General features: G+C 40.7%; 3 non-coding genes across 3 annotated transcripts; all 3 read right to left on the bottom strand.

Annotated features, from left to right (window-relative positions):
- Window positions 1-1,286: 1,286 nt before the first annotated feature.
- On the bottom strand, window positions 1,287-1,358 carry TRNAW-CCA (transfer RNA tryptophan (anticodon CCA)). Its single transcript has one exon. It is a non-coding gene; the product is annotated as a tRNA-Trp (tRNA).
- A 6,971-nt stretch (window positions 1,359-8,329) lies between these two features.
- TRNAW-CCA (transfer RNA tryptophan (anticodon CCA)) lies at window positions 8,330-8,401 on the bottom strand. The gene has a single exon. It is a non-coding gene; the product is annotated as a tRNA-Trp (tRNA).
- A 509-nt stretch (window positions 8,402-8,910) lies between these two features.
- Window positions 8,911-8,982, bottom strand: TRNAW-CCA (transfer RNA tryptophan (anticodon CCA)). The gene has a single exon. It is a non-coding gene; the product is annotated as a tRNA-Trp (tRNA).
- Between the last annotated feature and the right edge of the window lie 946 nt (window positions 8,983-9,928).

The following is a 9,928-nucleotide window of genomic DNA, read 5'->3' as shown; positions in this document are numbered from 1 at the left end:
ACCAGACACAACTAGAAACATGCTCAAAGGCCTTCGAGGAGGCGGTAGTAGATTATGTACGCAAAGATTCTGCGATTTACATGGCTATCTGACCTTGCTATCCATCACGAAGATCCGTGGGTCGTTGATTGGTGAAGTTATCTGCAAATAGAAGCGTACGGGTGCTGAAACCATGGTTAATTTTTTGAACCACATGTTGGTCATTCGCGATATTATCAACTTTTCTGTACCATTTCATACCGTGTTTGATCTCAGGAGCAATAGTTGTATCGTTCTTCAACTATTTAGTCTTCAGTTCATCGCAGTCAATTGCTGCTATAAACTGAATAAATATTTCCTGTTTTAAAAACTTAGTTGAGAAGATGTTGCTTGTTGAAAGGCTGATGGCTATATGTTGAATTTTTTGTTGCAGTCCATTTTTGAGCAAAGTGGACAGTGGCCTGAAAATGCGTTGAGTCCAAAGGCTTGCCAAGGACAGTAGAACCTCTACATAGTACGTGAGCCCCAGATTCTGAGGAGAAAACGCATAGTCACGGATAGTGAAGATTTATTTAGTAACCTTCTGACAACCACCGTTATACAACGCTTACACAACCTAAATTTGAAAACCAAAATCAATGGTTTTTTATTATTAAACTTGAGGAGGATCTTCAACGAAGACACTTTACGACGTGAAGTATTTAATAATTAGTTTATTGGAACAAGAGGACGATTATTACGATAGACACAAACAGCCACAATATCTAATATCTAATAAATTGGCTACGTTTCGAAGTTTTGTGTTGAAATTCGTCTTCCGGCCTGGATTTTTGATGCTGCAATATATGTGGTTTCTTTGGTTCGATCAAGCTTTAAACCAAAGTTAAATTTTGTTCTATTAAATTCGGCACCTAGAACGTCTGTTCAACTCCCCTCGTGTCACTGTGAAGAGCAGAATCAACTGTAAAAGAGCCGCCAGAAATGTGTTGGTGTAGGTTTGCGTGTGTTATGTGGCCGCTTGGCTATCCGGAAGCATCAATCACCAGAACAGATGATCCTGGGTACTCGTCCACACCACGGGAAGGTACAGTCCCAGTAAAGTAAGTACTGTCTCCAAAGAGACTCTGACCCACCTGGTGTTGCCAGCAGATGAGCCAAGATCCTCTGGGAGGCCCATTCCAGAGTGATAAAAAAAACAGAGTATTACAGATCATCTTCGCCGTCCCTCGGCAATTTGTCCAATTCACTGATGCCAAATAGCTTAACTGTAAAAGCCCCCTCTTTTGGGGATAAAAAAAAAAAGCATTTGAGCCGGACGTGATTCGAACACGCAACCTTCTGATCTGGAGTCAGACGCGCTACCATTGCGCCACCGGCCCACACATGCTGGTGTCTTTCCACTTTGCTATTTTTCTTTTATAAACTTAAGAACCAACCCAGATTGAGAGCTCTGGTTGATTGTAATAATATTATTAATAATAAATGTGGTTTTGTCTAGCACTCAACTCGCTATCCACCATGCTGAACAACAGCAGGTATGGATATAACCTAAAGGAAGGAAGGAAAAACCTGTACGCCCTCTGCCACCTGATGTACATGGATGACATCAAGCTATACGCAATCGAAAAGCAACTCCAGCAAATGCACCGGATCACCGAAGAATTCAGCAATGATATAAGGATGGAGGGGGTTTAGAGGGGAACAGGCATTCTGTGTGTTATTAGACAGTCTAAAACACTGATGGATCCAATATCTTTCTATTTCTGAAGATTTAGAAGAAGTCCGGTTGGCCTGCCTCCCTAAAATCCACTCAAGCACACCTTCTCGAGCGCCTCCGTAGCCAAGTGGGAAGCAGCAGCAGTGCGTAGCACACGCTTCTTGATTAGACCGGGTGTGAACCTGTGACCACCAAATATGGAGGATGCGGAAAGGTCAGGGAATGACCACCGCATATCCCGGAGCAATATGGCCTTAGTTGCTAATGCTCCTAAAAACCAAATAACAAACATACCTTCTCGATGGTAAGCCCTGTTACGTCACTTAGGTGGCAACGAACGTATAGAGTGGTTCTCTTCAAGGCGCCTGGTCAGCGTGAAGTGGAAAATACCAAACCCTCCAGCATATGACAGCACGACTAAACAAACGGCCCTCAGTCCCCAGCGGCTTTCACTCCCCCTCTTACAGCAGAGAGAGAGGATCAGAGTGGAAGCAGAGGGTGCTAAGAATCTCTGGGTACGACCAGGCTGCCATGCACGGAAACTGAACTTGGCCTGTTACAACGTAAGATCACTCATCGGTGAAGACAGGATATTAGAGCTGGAAAAGGAATTAGAAAATGTGAATTGGAATATCATCGGTTTGGCTGAAACAAGAAGAAGAAATGAATCACTTATAAGTTTATCAAGTGGAAGTCTGCTGTACACCAATGGAAACAGTGAAAGGAGTGAAGGAGGAGTTGGGTTCCTGGTCCATAAAGATATAAAAAACAACATTTGGGAATTCGAAAGTACATCACCAAGGGTATCAAGACTAATACTCAAGATTTCTGAGAGGTACAAGCTAAAGATTATAATGATTTATGCACCAACATCGAGCCATGATGATGAAGAGGTTGAAGAAATGTACACTGAAATTGAGTCTTCTAGATGAGCAGAAAACCCACTACACTATTATTATGGGGGACTTCAATGCTAAGGTTGGAAAAAGACAAAACAGCGCAGAAAGGGGAACTATAGGCAATTTTGTAATTGGTGAAAGAAATGAAAGAGGTGAAAGACTTGTGGAATTTGAACAATCTCAAGGATTGTCAGTAATGAACACTTTTTTTCAAGAAAAGGGTGAACAAAACGTGGAGATGGAAGAGTCCAAATGGATTAACAACTAATGAAATCGACTTCATCCTCACTAACAGAAGATATATTGTGAATGATGTTACCGTCCTGAATAAGGTAAATGTTGGAAGTGATCACAGAATGGTAAGATGTACACTTGATATAGACATAGGAAAGGAAAGGAAAAAACTGACTCGAGTAAATAATACAAAGGTCTTTGAAATAACAGAGGAGGAGAAAAAGCAGTATGTACTGGAACTTAAGAACAAGTTTGAGCGTCTGCAGACTGCTCAGGACCAAGATATCAACGGGGAATATTACAACTTCCTGAAAGTGATAAAGCCCAAGAAACCTATAGGGAAACAGAAATCCAAACAAGAAAAAATTAGTCAAGAAACACTTGTCATGATGAACCGAAGACGACAAATGACAAGAAAAACACTGACAGGGAGAAAATTGAGTATACTGAGTTATGCAAAGCCATTAGAAAGAGACTCAGAGAAGACATAAGAAGATTTAACACAAGAAAAGTAGAACAAGCATTAAGGGAAAACAAAGGATTTAAATCAGCAGCCATGAGCAGTAATACAGAAAGACAAATGATACTGAAACTGAAGAACAGCGATGGTGTACTTATAAACAGCAGAGAAGGCATAATTCAAATAGCAGAAGATTACAATAGAGAATTATACAAGGAACAGGAGAATGATGCCAGCAGTGGGGAAGATGGATTGCAAAGTAGCAACACATACGACATACCCAATATTCTTCCTGATGAGGTAGAACATGCATTGAAGAAAATGAAGAATCGGAAAGCCCCGGGGGAAGATGAAGTTACTGTAGAGTTGTTAAAATTGGGAGGAAGAGACATAACACAAAAACTGGCAAGGCTCTTCACAAAGTGCATTAGAAAAGGTGTGACACCTAAGCAGTGGAACAATGCAATCATAGTTTTGCTGCATAAGAAAGGAGATAAATCAGAAATTGGAAATTATAGACCAATTAGCTTGTTATCCCACATCTACAAGTTGTTCACAAGGGTCATTACTAACAGATTAGAAAGAATACTTGATGAGAATCAACCGAAAGAGCAAGCTGGCTTTAGGACAGGATTCTCAACTATGGATCACCTTCACGTAATATCACAGCTAATGGAGAAAGCAAATGAATATAAAACACCATTATGCCTGGCATTTGTGGATTATGAAAAGGCGTTTGACTCCAAACAGCATAAGGCAATGTTTCGGGCACTGGAAAGACAAGGCATTGATACCCCATATATTGTGATTTTGAAGAAAATATATGAGAGTGCTACATCCTTTATTAGACTAGACAAAGACAGTAGCAAATTTAAAATTCAGAAAGGAGTTCGACAAGGAGACACAATATCTCCTAAGCTGTTTACTGCTGCCCTTGAGGAAGCTTTCAGAAGATTAGACTGGTCGCAGAAAGGAGTCAATGTGAATGGAGAGTACCTAAACCATTTACGATTTGCAGATGACATTGTGGTCATAAGCCACGATCCCAAAGAATTAGAGGAAAATCTTAATCAGTTATGCACAGTTAGTAAGGATTTTGGACAAAAGTAATGATGAACAAGTATGCCACAGAAAGGGAAATAATGATTGAAGGAGCAGTAATTGAAAAGGTGGAGTCATATACTTATCTGGGACAAGTCATTGGCTGTAATAACGATAAATGGCTGGAAGTCAAGAGAAGAATAAATTTTGGGTGGATAGCATTCAGGAAATATAGTCACATACTGAAGAGCAATATCCCAGTTTGTCTGAAACGTAAAACAATGAATCAATGTATACTCCCCACCATGACTTATGGAAGTGAAACTTGGGCACTCACCAAAAGAATGGAAGAGAAGCTGAGAACTACACAGCGAAGAATGGAACGAATTATATTGGGAATTAGACTGTTAGATAAGAAAAGAAACACGTGGATTAGACAGCAAACTCAAGTAAAGGACATTCTTATCAAAACTAAAGAACTAAAATGGTCTTGGGCAGGACACATAGCTCGAAGGCATGATGACAGATGCACTAAGAAAATAACAGAATGGTATCGAAGAGGGGCTAAGAGAAAACCTGGGAGACAACAACGGAGATGGACAGATGAAATTCATGAGTTTGTGAGCAGTAAATGGATGGCCATTGCACAAAACAGAAGGAACTGGAAAGTTACTGGAGAGGCCTTCATCCTGCAGTGGATTGAAAATGACTGATGATGGTGATGATCAGGATGGAATGTGGTTTAGGCAAATGCAAGGTCCACGGATTATCGTGGAAATTAGTTGGCCGAAGCTACCAGCTACAGATTGGTAAAGAGATCGTAGCCCTTACAGGGGGAAAGACCTACAAATACCTGGGGACAATGCAGGCTCAGCGGTGACAGCACAAGGAGATCAAGGCCTGCCTGACAGAAAAACACCATCAGAAACTCAGAAGCGTACTCAAAGCAAATCTGAATGGAGAGAACACAGTTAAAGCCCTAAACACCTATGCAGAATCAGTGTGAACATACTCCTTTTTTGGCCATAGATTGGACTAACAACGAGGTGGAGGATATCATGAGAAAGACAACGACAATGATGACCAACAGCCGCCAACATCACCCGAAGTCAGCAGTGGAGAGACACAATAGTTCGGAAAGGAGAAGGAAGATCTATTAGGCCTCATCCAGAAACAGAAGATAGCAATAGCTATCCTGAACGATTAATTCCAGAAAAACTTAGCAGCACTCTACCAGGCCAGAAGGAAGATAGACAAGCGGCATACCCCACTCAACATAAGCGAGAAGTTCCCTTTAGCCGAAACGAACAAACAAAACAAACGACAGAAAGATGGGCAAAGTAGACACTCATAGTCATTACAATAACCTCCATCAAGACTACATAGATAAATTGGCTTCCAGTGCATGGCTCACGAGAGGGACGCTCTTCCTTGAGACTGATGGATTCATGTTTGTCGAAGACCAGTTAAACAAAACCAAGAACTATAGAACAGGCCCTCGTGGGTAGCACAGTTGATAGGATCGCCGTCCTTCCACACCGGGTGGAAAAGACCTGAGTTCGGATCCATCGATGACGGGAGGAATTTTTGTTGGTCTTTTTCACAACGTGGCTGAGTTAGTTGGTTTCAGGTAAGGGCAGCATGGGTTTTTCTCCCGGAAAACTAGGGTTTTTCGCCTAGCAAACAGAAAATCGACCTCATAACACACGCAATTTAAATACAATATACGCGGAGCAACATGGCCCTCATTTGCCTATGCTCTAAAACCCAATAAAAACAACAACAACAACAACAACAACAAAAGAACTCCACACAGCAGACAGGGCATAATCCTTGTCGACAAGAAGGAAAAGGCTATCTATCTGATAGACATAACGGTCCCCAACACTGGCAACCTCCAGAAAACTCATGAGGAAAAAAGATCAAGAAGTACACGGACAGGAGATTAAAAAGATGTGCCATATCTCTTTATGACCTACCAAGGTTAACTGGGTATGTCTCCAAATTGACGTAAGACATTGAAGATCTTATAGAAACAGAGGTTGAAAAGATTTTTCTTAGCGTACAGCGCTATAAATAAAGAAAGCCGTTGTCTGGAAAGATGGCAAAACTGTCCAACTTTAAGAACAACAATGGCATCTTATAAATACCAATAAAAATACTCGAAAGGAAAGTACTATTTATATGAAGCGCAATACCGAGACAACTCGTGTCGATATTAGCAAATTTAAAGAAATTTATGGATTTTCTCAATGTACACAAAATCATGCAGAATCTCAACGTATGGGTGTTTTGGGGGGAAATTTAAACCCACCGTTAAACACACTGATCACTCTTATATTCAATTAGTAATCTAAGCCAAGAATCTTCTTTCTTTTTTTGATTTTGGGCAGCCTACACCGAGTCATATGAGAAGGGTCGCTACCAGCTCGTGCTAATGTTCCACAATAAGGCCCTCCTCGTGGTATTCTACGCGCATGCTCGTAATGTTAACGAAGGCCGCCTTCTGACGAGCCCACATAGTTCCTCAACTGGCTAAGTACTAATTAGGGGTTAAATTTACGGAAATGGGGGAATTGCGTTCATTGATCTGTTGTTTTTCTGGTAATCAGCTGCAAACAAGAGCGCGGTAGAGCATCAATTAGTGACACACAACATCAGCTTGTGTAATTAATAGACCCTCCTCTCGTCTTTCTCTATGGGTCTTTAGAGTCTAATTACGTTACAGCCGCGTGCTCTTTAGCAGCCTTTCTGTCGGAAGACGCCATTTTCTAAGACGCGAGTGAGACTAATTATTTAAGAAGCATAGGACAAGAGCTTGAACTTATTTATCACTGCCATCTCGAGATACGTAACCCGATTATACGTACACTACCAGCGCTCGAGGTTGCCTGTCTTTGTTGGCTTTCACCACACCCATAAGTTGCCCGTTCCTTGAAATATCATCGTGCACCAGACGAGACATTCAAGTAGAAATTGGTGGAGCGCCAAAGATTCATATGATCCTTTGCCAAATATTCGCGAAAGAAAGGAGTTAATTGTCCTTGAGGTAGTTCTAGCCATGGTCCAGTGGTCGATTTTATTTCTGCAATAATCTCTGAAGAACTAAAATCATTTTCGATTATTTGTGGATCAGTTTTGGCTTTATTCAAAAATGGCAACATTTTTGAAAAGTCCCTCTGTACCGTTTTGTTTCCTTCATCATTTCTGTACCTCATGAGGTTCCTTTGGTATGCTTTTTCCATATCTGAAGAAAAGGTACATCACACTTCCCATTATACAAACTTTTCAAACATTCGATGGTCGATTTTTCTGTGTCCTGGACAAAAACCCGAGTTTCCTGGAGATAAAACCATACAACCCCCTCTCCTAAGACTGACTAATTCTTCCAGGTTTTGAAAATAGCCCATAAAAATTATTGGATTGGTCTTGTCTAAAACATGGATTGGTCTTGTCTGACCAATCTGATTGGCTACTGTGGTGTAGTAACAAAGGAACTGAATGCAAAAGATAACTTTGGCATTGCACACTTGGACTTCAGGAAATTTTTGGTGCTGTTGCGTACGAAGGACTGCTAATGGACAAACAGGAGCAGTGTGGCTTTGAGGGCAAGTTACTGCTCTGGATAAATGGATGTTGAATGTGAACGGACAAAAGTGGTTATTAATGGACAAATCTTATTAGTGGAGTCTACCACAGTTCAATGTTGGGCTTGCTGTTGCTTTCTATGTTTATGGTTGTTTTCAGATGATACAAAGGTTGGTAGGGTGGGTAATGAGTAATCAAGATATGCCAGTGCAACAAGGTCTGCAAGATAGATTCTTTTTCAAAAGAAATAGGTGCACTAAAAAGATGAATTTTCTTGGAATTTAAATACCTTTAAAATGCGTACGTTTTCTTAAAAAATAAAAGAAAATTTCTTTTGATATAAGAAAACAATAAAGTAGAAAGCTTTTCGGAATACGAGGCAATTTAGTTTTCTCCAAAAAAAGCAGAACTTGAGCTGGACGTGATTCGAACACGCAACCTTCTGATCTGGAGTCAGACGCGCTACCGTTGCGCTACCAGCCCACGGCTCAAGATCGCTGTGAGAGCGGTTTTGGTTATATTTCGGCAGCGCACTGAGTTCTGAACCAGACAGTGTAACCATCTCATCAACCAATATTCAATTGAAACAAATTAGTTAATGTACAATTATTCTCAAAACATTCATTCCTCCAACCAGCGCATGACAAAGATATTAAATTTTATCAAAATGTATCCATTAGGAGTCGAGTTATTACATGCGGACGGACGAATAAAGAAATAATAATTGCTGTGTTTATATTGGGCGAATTTCCTCGGTTCACGCATAAAAGTCTTTGCTCTGTGCTCATTTTTTTGGTTATCAGTTTACTAAATAGATAAGTCATGAATTATTACCATTTATTAATAATTAAACACAATGTCTGCAGTTCATCTTTAAAATTAATAGGTTTCCTTAAGAAATAAAAGAGTTCTTCGAGTGTGGGTGAAAATCTAGGCACGAGCTGTTCCCCGGGTATGATGGGTAATTTCATATTCACCGATAAAATCAAATTTGAGCTGGACGTGATTCGAACACGCAACCTTCTGATCTGGAGTCAGACGCGCTACCATTGCGCCACCAGCGCCTGAACGTGAACTTTTAATACTCGTAAATATGCAAATGTTGCTCATAAATCAGTTTGGAAGTTGTAAAATCATAAATAAGAGGCCAGACTTACGTACAACCCACGTTTAAAATTAATTTGCATATTTAAGACTTCAAAATTGATTTTGGATAAGAAGAGAATCGATGATCAGTCAATCGATAAACCTGCCATTGCAGACAAAGCTTTGTTTATCTGATAAAAACCTTAGTTTTTATATTTGAATTAATACAATACCGAGGCAACTCTTTATAACTCGTTAAGAAGATTTTCCTTCGATGCGAATAAAAGAAGAATTCTTCGAGTGTACGCCTAGTGCGCCCAATTTTTTTTAGATGTAGTGTATAATTATTCTAAATAAGTCTGGGGGACGTTTTTCTTTCTTTAAAATTGTTTTTACAGGGTGGGGGAGGGAAGAGCGCGTGTTCAACGATGCAGATCTTCAGAGATTTCTGTAAATTCTTGGATGTTGGGCAACGCTTCCTTCATTCATCTATATTTTCACGAACTCGACTATAAAACTGTAAAAACGGGGTGTGCGTAAGTAATGGCGATAACCGCCCCCCCTCCTCCTCCTCCTCACGAAAAATGCCTTTGGCAGCAGACGCTATAAAAATGCGGAGCCAATCGCACAACCTTATTTAGTTCCATTCATCTGATGAATGTTCTGTGTTGGCGCTGCAGTTGAGGTAAGAGGGGGGATCGATGGCTGCCAGATGACCTCGTTGTTCGGAGCTAATCGGCTCGTGTCCGGGGGTGTTGGATGTAGTGAGCAGACCGTCCACGCATAGATGACTGATGGCATCGGTTCATCACAGACAGACTGATGAGAAGGGAGGATCGTGTTCTAACAGCTTCGGGAGAGGGATGGGATTTTTCTTTTGCCGATAGTTCGAATTAACAGCCACCAACGGCCTGGCTTTTGTTG

Source organism: Mastigoproctus giganteus, chromosome 6 (genome assembly GCF_048544385.1).
Source record: "Mastigoproctus giganteus isolate SK-2022 chromosome 6, ASM4854438v1, whole genome shotgun sequence".
NCBI lineage: Eukaryota > Metazoa > Arthropoda > Arachnida > Uropygi > Thelyphonidae > Mastigoproctus > Mastigoproctus giganteus.
The sequence above is the reverse complement of the archived record's forward strand: the minus strand, read 5'-3'. Positions and strand labels throughout refer to the sequence as shown.